Source organism: Hyperolius riggenbachi, chromosome 7 (genome assembly GCF_040937935.1).
Source record: "Hyperolius riggenbachi isolate aHypRig1 chromosome 7, aHypRig1.pri, whole genome shotgun sequence".
NCBI lineage: Eukaryota > Metazoa > Chordata > Amphibia > Anura > Hyperoliidae > Hyperolius > Hyperolius riggenbachi.
This window is the reverse complement of record NC_090652.1, coordinates 100,783,066-100,796,306: the sequence shown is the minus strand read 5'-3', so window position 1 is coordinate 100,796,306 and position 13,241 is coordinate 100,783,066.

Genomic DNA, 13,241 nt, shown 5'->3' with positions numbered 1-13,241 from the left:
TCGCCATAGACTTACATGACTTCCGGTTGCTGCAAGTCGCCGTGCATATTGCCTGAAAACGCACTGTTGCCCATGCGTCAAATTTGCAACTTCCGTCGGATCGCATCACACCATAGCAGGTATGAAAAGCTCCATAGACTTTCATTGGGTAGCATTAGCCTGCAGCAAGACAGGGTAACACAACATGCCAGTGTAAAAGGGGCTTGAGGCTTAAAGAGAACTGGAGATGAAAAGAAAGAGATACTTAGCTGTAGTCAGGGAAGCTTCAGTACTGAGGCTATATTGCCTTCCCTGATATACAGGGGAGGCCGCGTTCCTCTTTTGTGACGAACACGGCATTGCATGCGCAGTAGCACAGAGCTGCTCATGCATGAGTGGCTACTGCTTACTGTGTGTGTTCAGCCGAGCTTGCGTGGCTACAGCACAGACGTGATGATGCCAGATGAGGTGCGCGGCCCCGAAAAGATTGCCAGCAAAGTCTTTCAGGACTCCATGTTCAGCGAGTATTTTCATAAATTGCAATTCATTTTATTTTTCCAAAAAAAAGGTTATCATGCTGTGCCTAATCTTTTAGAGCAGAGAGGAAGGTTTCTAGTAGCAATTTAACCAAAAAAAATAACATTACACCCAGCAATCACCTCTCTGTCACAGATTGATCACATTCAAAAACTAAAGAAAGTCCTTTTATGTAGCAAAATCACAATAATACCAATCTTTCAAAATTCTTTTTAACATGTCATATAAAAATACTTTGAAGTTTTAGTTGGTCTAGCTATTAGGCCTCTTTCCCACCAGGATGTTGCGTTTTAGGGGTCGCATAACGTGCCCCTAACGCAACGCCTGGTGGTGTTGGAGGAGGACGCTACCTAGAGCTGCGTTATGGTGCACCTTTTGTGTCCTATGCGCTGCGGAGACCACTTGATCGGAGCACTCCGCATCACGTGGTCCCGCCAGCCAATCAGCGGCCGCTCCAGGAAGTAAACACTGCTAGTGCAGTGAATATTAAGTAGCCATGTGGCTGGCTACAATAGCGGACTCTCCCCGCCTCTTCTCCGGCCCAAAAATAAAAAAAACAACATAACTGAGCATGTGCACACAGTCTAACGTGGCTAAAAACGCGTAGAACGCATAGCATGCTGCACTCCATTTGAACGTGTAGCGTTACACTGTAACGCAACGTAGGCACTGTGAACAGCCCATTGATTTTTCATTACTGTGAGTTGGGCTGCGTTACAGGCTGCACTAACATGCCCCTGTAAGGTCTTTAATGTGAAAGCAGCCTTAAAGCAGGTTCGTCACCATAAAAATCAAATTTCAACAGCAACTGGTCTGAGTGTATTAAGTGATAAAGATGCTAATCCTGCATTCAAAACTTTTTCTGCTGTTATGATTTGGAGTTATCACATACACTGGCCCTTTAGTAGTCCGTGCCAAAGAATTGCATCATGGGGGTTCTTTTTATCTATAATGTATTCCTCCTCTTTCCTTTATTTCCCTGCCAGCTGCTTATCTGAAACCTAATCCCTTACTCACTTGTGTGAGGCTGAGGTGACTCAGGGATTGGAGGAGACAAGAAAAAAAGTAAATGGCAGAAATGACATCACGAGTTAGCCTTAACTGTGAGCAAAAGACATGGCCCCCACCACTAACAGAATTCTCGTCATTTACTATATAACATTCACTGAAATAAAAACGTGGACAGTATAATACATGTGTTATGCAAGTAGATCAAGTATTTATCTACTTATATATGTGTTATTTTTCCTTAGCATAATATGGCTGATCCTACTGCTTTAAGGTTAATGTGCCTGCTACTATGCCTCTGTCTGCCTTTCTGTAGTACAGTAGCTGCTTGTTGAGGCCCAAGACTGAAATGACTACATTTTTGCACTGCCATTGTTCCCAATTGATATTTCTGAATAGGATTTGCTTACCCTTTGCAATCTCAAGTCCCTCCTCTGATACAAGTTTGTTTTCAGTGGTTGATGTAATAGCTTCCTGTTTTTTGTCATATTAGTTGGAACATTTTTGTTTCTTTGTACAATCTGCTCTAAAAGAAGCCTGACTGCCAGGGAACAATTTGAAAAGAAAATATTAGTTTTACTTTAATGATTAACCCTTTCCATTCCTTTTTCATGGCGACGCACGTCCTCCCAGCGCATACATTTGAAATGGTAGACTTGGGTGCAGGATACAGCTGGTATATGGCTGATCCTGCTTCTGCACAAGTCCGGGCCGTATTCATTACTATTCCCCCTCCAGGCGAGTGCCGAGTAATAAAGAAATTACTTTTGCGCTCGTGCAAAGGGCGAGGCTAAAGGGCAGGAGCTGGTGCTGGCCCCGCCCCCACCACTGATGCTGCCACTGGTCAGTGTCACAGAGATTCCAGAGCCCTGGTTCTGATCCTTTTTCAGATCACCCACATTTCTCCCAGCAACCTGGGATGAAATAAATGCTGGGAGCGAAGCAGTGCTTCGCTCCCAGGCAGCACACAGAAAGATTAGCACAGCAGTGTTAATTCAGTACATTAAGTAGACCAGGCAAAACCTAGCTAACTAGGTAAGTAGTAATGTAGTAGTAGTAGTAGTAGTAACTCCTCAGTTCAGGCATGAGTTTACCATACTGAAAACACAGGCATGACAGAGACAAAACCAGGTACCTTTCTTATAGTCCAAACTCAGCGATCGAATTTCTAGGTTTTTTTTTCGGAATGAAACGAATTAGGATTTTTTTTTTACAGTGAGAAGGGGAAATATATTTCTGATGGTGAACTTATTCCCACTGATGGTTTCATTCCTGAATCAAAGCCACCCTTTTTTCTCCATAGGTAACCAGAAGTTGCACTCTTCTCTCCGCCTTGTGGACTGTACCACTATGTGACAAAACAATATATGGGGTTGGACTGACCTAAGGTATTTGCAAACACCTAGACAATGTGGAGATGAGATCACAATCTGTATTCTCCTGCATCAGGTATTTTCCAACTTTTATTTAAAAAAGAGAGAATGTAAAAGCAAAACATGCATTATCAATAAAATTTTCAGTTAAATGCACTTATAAAAACTGTCAATTTCATTGTAGTAATTACATTATATGGAGACTGAGATGCTGAATTCACCCAGTACTGCGACCAGAGGCGTATCTGGGTAATATGGCGCCTATGGCAAAGACTGAAATCGCGCCCCCCCACCTATTCCTCCCTGATGAAAGGTCTTTACAATTAGCCGTGTGCCTCAAAATTAAATAGTCACTTGCTTCCAGATAAACTAGTAAAGTAGTCACATGCTTCCAGATAAAAAAATTAAAAAGTTCCAAGCCTCCAGATAAAATAATCAAATAATTCCATGCCTCCAGATAAAATAATCAAGTAGTCACATGCCATCAGATAATTCAACAAGTAGTCATGTGCCGCCCAATAAAAATAAAGTTGTCACAATCATCCAGATAAAATAGTGAAGTAGTCACACACCTCCAAATAAAATAATTAAACAGCCAGGCGTCTCACAACAAACAAATTAAATAGGCAGGTGCGTCAAGATAAAATGATTAGGTAGCCAAGTCCACCCTGCATTAACAAATTAAGTAGCCATGTTCCACAGATAAAATAATTAAGTATCCATGTGCATATATACATTAGTATTAGGTAGCAAGATGTATCCCCATGATATTAGGTAGCCATAGCTGTCCCCTAATCGCTGGCTGGGCGCAGGGTGCTTGCTGAGGGCTGTGTGCAGGGAGCTGGCTGGGGCAGGATGCTGGCTGCCTGAGGCATGATGCAAGCTGGGGTAGGGTGCATCCTGGGGGCAGATTGCTGCCTAGCGACTGTTGCTGGTTTGCTGGGACAGGGTGCTGGCTTGAGCAGGGTGCAGGTTTGCTGGGGCAGGTTGCTGGCTGGCTTGGGAAGGGTGCTGGTTTGCTGATGCTGGGTTCTAGCTTGCTGGGGCAGGGCTCTGGCTGGCTTGGGCATGGTACAGGCTTGCTGGGGCTGAGTGCTAAATGGCTTGGGCTTGGTGCAGATTTGCTGGGGCAAAGTGCTGGCTTGCTGGGTGCAGGCTGGCTTGGGCTGGGTGCAGGCTTGGGCTGGGTGCAGGCTTGCTGGGGGGCTGGCTGCAGGCTTGCTGGGTTAGGGTGCTGACTGGGTGCAGGCTTTCTGGGGGGCTGGGTGCAGGCTTGCTGGGTGCAGGCTTGCTGGGTGCAGGCTGGCTTGGGCTGGGTGCAGGCTCGGGCTGGGTGCAGGCTTGGGCTGGGTGCAGGCTTGCTGGGTGCAGGCTGGCTTGGGCTGGGTGCAGGCTCGGGCTGGGTGCAGGCTTGGGCTGGGTGCAGGCTTGCTGGGGGGCTGGCTGCAGGCTTGCTGGGTTAGGGTGCTGACTGGGTGCAGGCTTTCTGGGGGGTTGGGTGCAGGCTTGCTGGGTCAGATTACTGACTAGGTGCAGGCTTGCTGGGGGCTGGCGCAGGCTTGCTTGGTCAGGGTGCAGGCTTGCTGGGGGGGCTGGCTGCAGGCTTGCTGGGTTAGGGTGCTGACTGGGTGCAGGCTTTCTGGGGGGCTGGGTGCAGGCTTGCTGGGTCAGATTGCTGACTAGGTGCAGGCTTGCTGGGGGGCTGGGTACAGGCTTGCTGGGGGGGCTGGGTGCAGGCTTGCTGGGGGGGCTGGGTGCAGGCTTGCAGTGTCAGGGTGCTGACTGGGTGCAGGCTTGCTGGGGGTCTGGGTGCAGGCTTGCTGGGGGGGCTGGGTGCAGGCTTGCTGGGGGGGGGGGCTGGGTGCAGGCTTGCTGGGGGGGGGCTGTGTGCAGGCTTGCTGGGGGAGCTGGGCGCAAGCTTGCTGGGGGGTCTAGGCGCAGGCTTGCTGGGGGGGCTGGCCGCAGGCTTGCTGGGGGGGCTGGCCGCAGGCTTGCTGGGGGTCTAGGCAGAGGCTTGCTGGGGGGGCTGGCCGCAGGCTTGCTGAGGGGGCTGGGTGCAGGCTTGCTGGGGGAGCTGGGCGCAAGCTTGCTGGGGGGTCTAGGCGCAGGCTTGCTGGGGGGGCTGGCCGCAGGCTTGCTGGGGGTCTAGGCAGAGGCTTGCTGGGGGGGCTGGCCGCAGGCTTGCTGAGGGGGCTGGGTGCAGGCTTGCTGGGGGGGCTGGGTGCAGGCTTGCTGGGGGGGCTGGGTGCAGGCTTGCAGTGTCAGGGTGCTGACTGGGTGCAGGCTTGCTGGGGGTCTGGGTGCAGGCTTGCTGGGGGGGGGCTGTGTGCAGGCTTGCTGGGGATCTAGGCGCAGGCTTGCTGGGGGGGGGCTGGGTGCAGGCTTGCTGGGGGGGGGGGCTGTGTGCAGGCTTGCTGGGGGGGGGCTGTGTGCAGGCTTGCTGGGGGAGCTGGGCGCAAGCTTGCTGGGGGGTCTAGGCGCAGGCTTGCTGGGGGGGCTGGCCGCAGGCTTGCTGGGGGTCTAGGCAGAGGCTTGCTGGGGGGGCTGGCCGCAGGCTTGCTGAGGGGGCTGGGTGCAGGCTTGCTGGGGGGTCTAGGCGCAGGCTTGCTGGGGGGGGCTGGGCGCAGGCTTGCTGGGGGTCTAGGCAGAGGCTTGCTGGGGGGGCTGGCCGCAGGCTTGCTGGGGGGGCTGGGTGCAGGCTTGCTGGGGGTCTAGGCACAGGCTTGCTGGGGGAGCTGGGCGCAGGCTTGCTGGGGGGGCTGGGTGTTATTACAGACCTCAGATCTGCGGCGACCACTCCTCCGATGAAGCCGATCAGTCAGTGCCGCCCCCGCCACCTGAACAACCTTGTTAATGCAGCCAGTACCAGACCTCCAATCAGCGCGACAGTGGAGGCATAGAAGGACGCACGCTACTCGCGCCTGGTGTACTAATGCGGAAGTGACGTCAGTCTCTTCCGCAAGTGGTGTACACTGGGCACGAGTAGCGTGCGTCCTTCTCTGTCACTGCTTACGCGCTGATCGGAGGTCTGGTACTGGCTGCAATAACAAGGATGTTAAGGCGGCACTGACTGATCGGACTATTGCGGGAGGGGGGCGCAGGCAATGGCGGCAGCGGCCGGTGGCATGGGGGCAGGTATGGCGCCCATGGGTGCATTGGCGCCCATAGCACAAGCCATACCTGCACCCCTCTAGTTACGCGTCTGACTGCGACATGTAACAGAGACAGATGCAGAGGTTTAAGGCAGGGTTCACACCTATTTAAAGTGACACTGAAGCGAAAAAAATATATGATATAATGAATTGTATGTGTAGTACAAATAATGTATAGAACATTAGTAGCAAAGAAAAATAGTTTCATATTTTTATTTTCAGTTATATAGCTTTTCTTCTATAACATTGCATCATTCTATAAAATTTGCACTATACAAATTACACTCTGCATTTTAAACTATGAAACAGCTAATGACCCTTTGAACTTCTCTGCAGTAAAATGTTATTTGAAGCTGTCTTCCACTATAGCGTTGATGTTTAAGTACTTCAGAAAATATGTAGCTGACCAAGTTTGGTCAGAGAGCTCAGATGAGCTCTTTTGCATAGATAACATCTAAAGTTTCTTAACTCTTCCTGTACTGGTAATGATACGAGACTCATACCTTTGCTACTTATGTTCTATTTCTTAAGGAGGCCATACACTGGTCGATTTGCCATCAGATCGACCAACAGATAGATCCCTCTCTTATCGAATCTGATCAGAGAGGGATCGTATGGCTGCCTCTACTGCAATTAGATTGTGAATCGATTTCACCATCTGTGAAGCTGCCGCTAGCGTCGGTTCCCCCCCCCCCCCCCATACATTACCTGTTCCTCCGGTCTCTGCTGTCTTCTTCTCCACGCTCGGCTCCAGGGCTCCAGCTTCACTGTACTTCCCGTCGGGGGAAGTTTAAACAGTAGAGGGCGCTCTACTGTTTAAACTTTCTGCCGGGATAGGAAGAAGTGAAGCCTGCCAGAATCGGAGCCCAGCGCGGTGACAGTGGGGACTGGCGCCGCCGGATCAGGTAATGTATTGCGCTAGCGTTGGTCATCTGGCATTCGAACACTGCTATCGATGCACTCCCGACCCGCCGGCAATCGAGCGAAAGCTTCCGCACGCACAGGAACGACGAAAATCGACGGGAACAATCAATTTCGGATGGAAATTGATCGTTCAGTCAGCGTTTGCGCAACGATTTCACAGCCGATTCGATCACAGTGATCATATCGGCTGTATATCGGCGGGGAAATCAGTAAGTGTATGGGCCCCTTTAGCTGTACTACCCATACAAGTTATTACATCTGAAGTATATTTTCACTTCACATCCCCTTTAAATTTCTATATAATTTGTATAATGTATTTCAATGTCATAGCATGGTATTTCTATTTGCACAAATTTTCATTTGTGAATTTTCTTAATTTAAAATTTGGACAGCAGATCGGTTTATTTTTCTGTGCAATGAGCGGTTTGAGTTTTAATGCAAGTCAATGGAAATGCAGAAAATTCTAAGAAAATGTGTGTCTTGCATGGAAATTCACATGCGATTTTTCAGTAAATGAGATAAAATCTCTTGTAAATTAGCTTTGTTGATGTTCATGAAAATTCACAATGCAAACCTTTGCATATATATGCCTATAAAAATCACATTAAGGTGCACAAATGTTTGTTCAAAAAAGAATTCTGTCAGTTTAATAAAAAATAAATAGGAGACAAAAAAGTGATAATGTAAAACAGAAATGTGCCTTCTTGGATGAGTATTCTCGCCCAGAAAGGTGCAGCTAAAGTGAAACTGGACGAATATTCTTGTCCAGTGTTTACTCTTGTCCAGTGTTTAAGCGGCGCTGCTAGCGCATGCATGGGGCCGCAGCCCTGCGCACCCCAGCGGTTTTCCGGTTCAGTGATTGGGTAAGGGAAGCAATGCTTAGTGAAACCAATTGCAGTGCCTGTAATAAATGGACATGACCCCGATCACGGGCCATGTCCATTCATAAGAATGAACGTGAATCAAAGTGGAAAAAAAAATTAATCACTTCATTTTTATTCACAACTCAGGGCCCCTTTAAAGACCTCGCTGATCCAGAAGTAGCCACAGGTACTGTTCCTTTGTGAACAGTACAGGCAAACAGGGCCAGGCAAACTTTTCTTCCCATAACTACGTATGTTACGTAATGCTATGTTTTGAGCCAACAGACTGAACATAGTAATAGATATTATTTCTTGTATAAATTTGGTTATGGCTATGATGATTGATAGTTATTGGTTAACTTGGTTGTTAAAATCGCCACATTTATCACTACTAAAAAAAAAGCCATGACCATTTTAAGAGCATTCAGGTGTGGACTTGTTATTTTTAGGAGTAAGTAATATCCTTTTATTTTACAGGTGCAGCTTTGGTACGTTTGATTGGGGAGGAGGCTTGAAGCAAGTGCAGTCACATGACCCACATACGGTCACCTTAAAGAGACCTTGTAATAGAAAAAAGTCCCCAGGGGAGTACTTAACTCGGGAGGGGGAAGCCTCAGAGTCCTAATGAGGCTTCCCCCTTCCCTGTAGCTGCAGGCAATCCAGCTCTGGCTCCCCCAAAGCGTCCCGGAATCCTCCCCCGAATAGCGCTGATAAGCCCTGATTTATTTGCCTTCCCTGGCTCCAGCGGGGGCGCTGTTGCGGCTCTAAGTGCAGAGATAGGCAGAAATAGCTGATCTCTGTCGGGTCCGCTCTGCTACGCAGGCGCAGGAGACTTGCGCTTGCACAGTAGAGCGGCCCGACAGCGATCGGCTATTTCTGCCTATCTCCCAGCGGAGAGCCGATACTGCACCTGCGCTGGAACCAAGAAGGTAAATATTTACATCCCCGCTGTTCTGAGGGGCACAGCGAGACCGCTGTGGGATCGAGGAGGATGGGGGAAGCCTCAATAGGATCCGGAGGCTTCCCCCACGAGGTGAGGACCCCTCAGGGGAACTTTTTTTAGTTACAGGTTTTCTTTAAAGCAAACCTGAACTGAAGATGAGAAAGTCAAAATAAACATACATGCGTCATAGTTACTTCCCTCCACTGTAGTCTACTCATCAATGTCTTTCTCCTCTCCTGCGTCTTATTTGTCCACTGTGATCAATGGAATTCTCCATCCTCCATTTTGAAAATGGCCATTGCTCTATAACAGCTCAGCACACAGTTAAACTGTAATATGGCCCATGTGAGCCATAGGGAAACATGAACTTTACCTTGCTAATCAGTTGACCTTTTAGTTAAAACTGACAGCAACTGATATATAACTGACAGCAACGGATATATTTCATTTCTGACAAAATCTTGTCATAAATGGAAAAGAACATGGTGAGCTTTTGAGAGGAACTGACAGTGAGGTAAGTATGTAATATTGATTTGCAGGTACATCATGTGTTTTATTTTAAATAATTTTACTCGGTTCAGGTTCACTTTTATTTACTATTCAGTCTTACTTCATTTCAAAAAGGTCCACTGTAAATTTTCAGTGAAATGTACAAGCCATCCATTTTTATAAGTCCTTTTCTAGAGACCCCTCTTCATATAACAATCTCACAAAGGCTGAAAGGCCCTCGTTAAACCCATTAAAGATACACCTCACCTGAATGCAAGTAATACATTTTTGATGATAGAAGATCAAATGATTACATGCTTTTGTGAAGTCAAATCTCTTTATAGAGTGAGCCCCTTCTTCCCTCTTGCATAACCTGCCTCCCCACAGTGCTGTGATGAATCTGCCTTCGGACATCACTTGGGCAGCACGCTGTCACAGCTCTCTGCCGCAAAGTGTCGCTACTTAGGCCAAGCTGAGAGAGCTCCGTGCTAGAAACCTTCTCTAACCTCCTGGCAGATGAATCCGCTGCAAGCCCAGCTCTGTCATGTATTAATAAAATAGCTCTAAATATTTCATACACGTGAGGAGCCAGCGGACACACTGATCAGCGCTGCTGTCTGCAATAAGCCTGCTGCCAGATGTTGCAGAGTCTCTGTAAGATGTCAGTGGAGAGGCCAGTGTGTTCTGACAGCAGCCAAATGAGGTGCAGAATGTATGTGTGTGAGAGGGAGATAGTCAGTGGCTGCCTGTGTAGACACACACTGTACTGTGTGCAAGGAGACTGACAGGCTACTCCTAAAGCGGACCTGAACTCAGAACTTCCTCTCTGCTCTAAAAGATACGCAACAGCATAATAACCTTTCAAGAAAAGCATTTCTTTGTTACAAGCAGTGCTGCTGAAATCCGGAACCGGGAGACATCTGGATAATTCTATCCGGATATCTCCCAGAAAACCTGTGCGGGCTGGGCGGGGGTCAATCTTTCCTGTCTGACGTCTTCGGCGTCTCCCATGATGCAGTCCAAGCAGCGGCCACGTGATTATAAACACTTCCTCATTCCCGCCCAGCCCACACAGGTTTACTGGGAGATATCCGGATAGCAACTATCCAGGTATCTCCCGGTTCCGGATTTGAGCAGCACTGGTTACAAATGATACAAAACCTGCAATAAATATGCAGTTTGTCTACTTCCTGCTTTCATGGAAGCAGACATATTGTTAACATATTCTGTTTAAAGAGAACCAGAGAGGAAATAACTAATAGATTTATATATACCTGGGGCTTCCTCCAGCCCCATCAGCCTGGATCGCTCCCACGCCGCTGTCCTCTGCTGCCTCTGTCAGCTGGTACAGGATACCGTCATTTCGGCCAGTCGAGCCAGTCGATGCAGGCGCAGTGCGCTCCCTCCGTACTGCACAGCTGCATGCGTAAAGAGCCGGAGGGAGCCCCTGCGCATGCGTACAACTGGCCGCATCCGGTGGAAGTGACAGGACCCGGTACCGGCGAAAGAGCAAGCGGAGAAGTGCGGCGTGGGAGCGATCCAGGCTTATGGGGCTGGAGGAAGCCCCAGGTATGTATAACATCTTTTTCAATTTTGCAGGTTGTCTTCGTCTCTGGTTCCCTTTAACTATTAACTCTCTGCTGGGCTGACACAGCTCAGGGATCAAATTACAACTTGTAATTAGTCACAGATAAGAGGGAGTTAGACAGGCTAAACTCTCTAAATACCTACAGGAAGAATTTCTCTATGCTTTCCTTCTGGCCTGTGCAAGAGTTCAGGTCCACTTTAAGGCTGCTTACTCCACACTACACGTGACTACAGCCTGTAATGGTATTAACTCTTTGGTATGGTGTGTATTTATGTGTAGGATGTATATTTTAATCCGTAGATGGCATTGTATTTCTACTTTAAAAATATGCCAGGATATTGTTTAATTAAAAGCAAATCTACCGGGGTAATCCAAAAAGAAACAGCCAGTTTTAATTAATCAATTAAGGAAACATTTAATTTATTTTAGATACACTGCATGTTCTTATTATTTCTCCACATAATCAACTCCTTGATTTAAGCATTCATTAAATCTTTTTACAAGGTTTACAATGCCGTTGTTGTGGTAGCATCACACTCCTCACCTATGGGTCGAAAGAAATGAGGGTGTGGGCTTCATGTTAACTCTACTTAAAAGAGTGGTACAGGCGTTCTTCAAGCAAGTGACAGGTGGCACTAAAGAGGTTAACCTGATGGATGCAAGAAAAATTACACAGAAAGAATACCTTGCGTGGCAGATAAAAGCAAATGAGTGTTAGTTTATGGATGACCCTCGTATATTCATTTTGCTCTTTGTATTTGTATATTTATGCAACATCATCAGAACATACAACATCAGGTGCAACACACAGAACTTACAAGTAAGTGTTTCTCAATATTCTCATAAAGACAGTAACATGTTCAAATGCCAGTTGGTAAGAAGTCAAAATGGATCTGAAGTGGGGCTTAAAATGGTGGTAAGGTAAAATATCTCACCTGGGCTTTGATTCACTAAGACAAATAGCATGCCTTATCAAAGTTAGCATGCCTTATTAAAGTTAACACGCCTCATCAGAGTAGCATAGCGAGCGCTACGAACCCGCAGCGGCTCAGGGCAGGACGAGTGGAGCTCTCATCATTGCCGATTAGCAGGCATAAGTTTGCTATGCTACTCTTATAAGGAATGTTAACTTTGATAAGGCGTGCTAACTTTGATAAGGCACACTATTTATCTTAGTGAATCAAGCCCCATGACAGCATCGCCCAGGCTTTGCCCCACCTTTCCAACTAACTTTAAGGTGGGTTCTACTCCCCCCTTCCTCAGGGGTGGTTCTTCCGTGAAGCAGCATGAATCACGTGCTTCAGAGCGGCAACAATTAGAGGGCAGCAAGAGCTCCTGTCCTCCTCAAATATCCTCCTCCTTGCGCTCTCCGTCTCCCCCTCCCTAGATGCACAGTGAGGCTTCACTAATCTGCTCTCAGTGTTGCAACAATGAGATCATCATGATCCACCTGCCCAGCTTCATGTTTCCATGGCTACAGCGGGGCCTCATATGACCTGTTATGTGCTGCCGGATCACATGATGCGCCACTGTAGTCAGAGAGAAAAATGGATTTCATGTGTGGCTGGTGATCCCATTGGTAATCTGCTGAGAGCAGGTGAGTGATACGGTGCCACATACCCAGCATCTGCAGGACCAGATGCTGTAGGCAAACAGAAAGTACATGCTGTCTTGGTGGAAGCAGGGAGAGGTAAATGTAGTGCCAGTGCCAGCAATGCACAACTTGATGTGTCTCTACTCTCCTGTCCGGCTCTGTATACACATGCCAGAGGGGGGTTATCTTACAATGTATTGCTTCAGGCCATCAAGAACTTGCCCTGCCCTTCCGCCATACTCACGTGGTCCCCCATAGTTCTCAGGTTTCCTCCCTGGGCTCTGTAAGCTCTTGGAGGAAGGTTGCCGCAGCCACATCTGAGTGTATCATTACAGTGTATCACTGAGCTGGGAAGTACCTAGAGGTAATGTTGCAGCAGAGGACTAGGCAACATGAGATGATCAACTCAAGGGGTTCTGGAATGAGATGTGGAGGGCTGTGGAAAAGAGCATTGTCAGAATAGAACATTTGCCCTGAAGTGGGTGGAATTGTATGAGCCCAAAAAGTTAAGGACCTACACGGGTGAGTGTTGATTATGGGTTTGGGGAAAGGGGCAATGTAAGGTACATTGTTAGATTACTTTGGATGGTGAGTGGCTTTTAGTTAGTGAGAGTCATTTGCGTCAAACAGCGAACATTTGGTGTGTTCAACCCGCCCCCTGTACATCATCATTGAGCTAAACTTTGACCCCTTACCTCACAGTCAGCAGACACATGGCAGCCAATCAGCTAGCACCGACCCCCACCCCCTATCAAAAATCAGTTGTGGTGGCCATATTGGATTAATTCTCT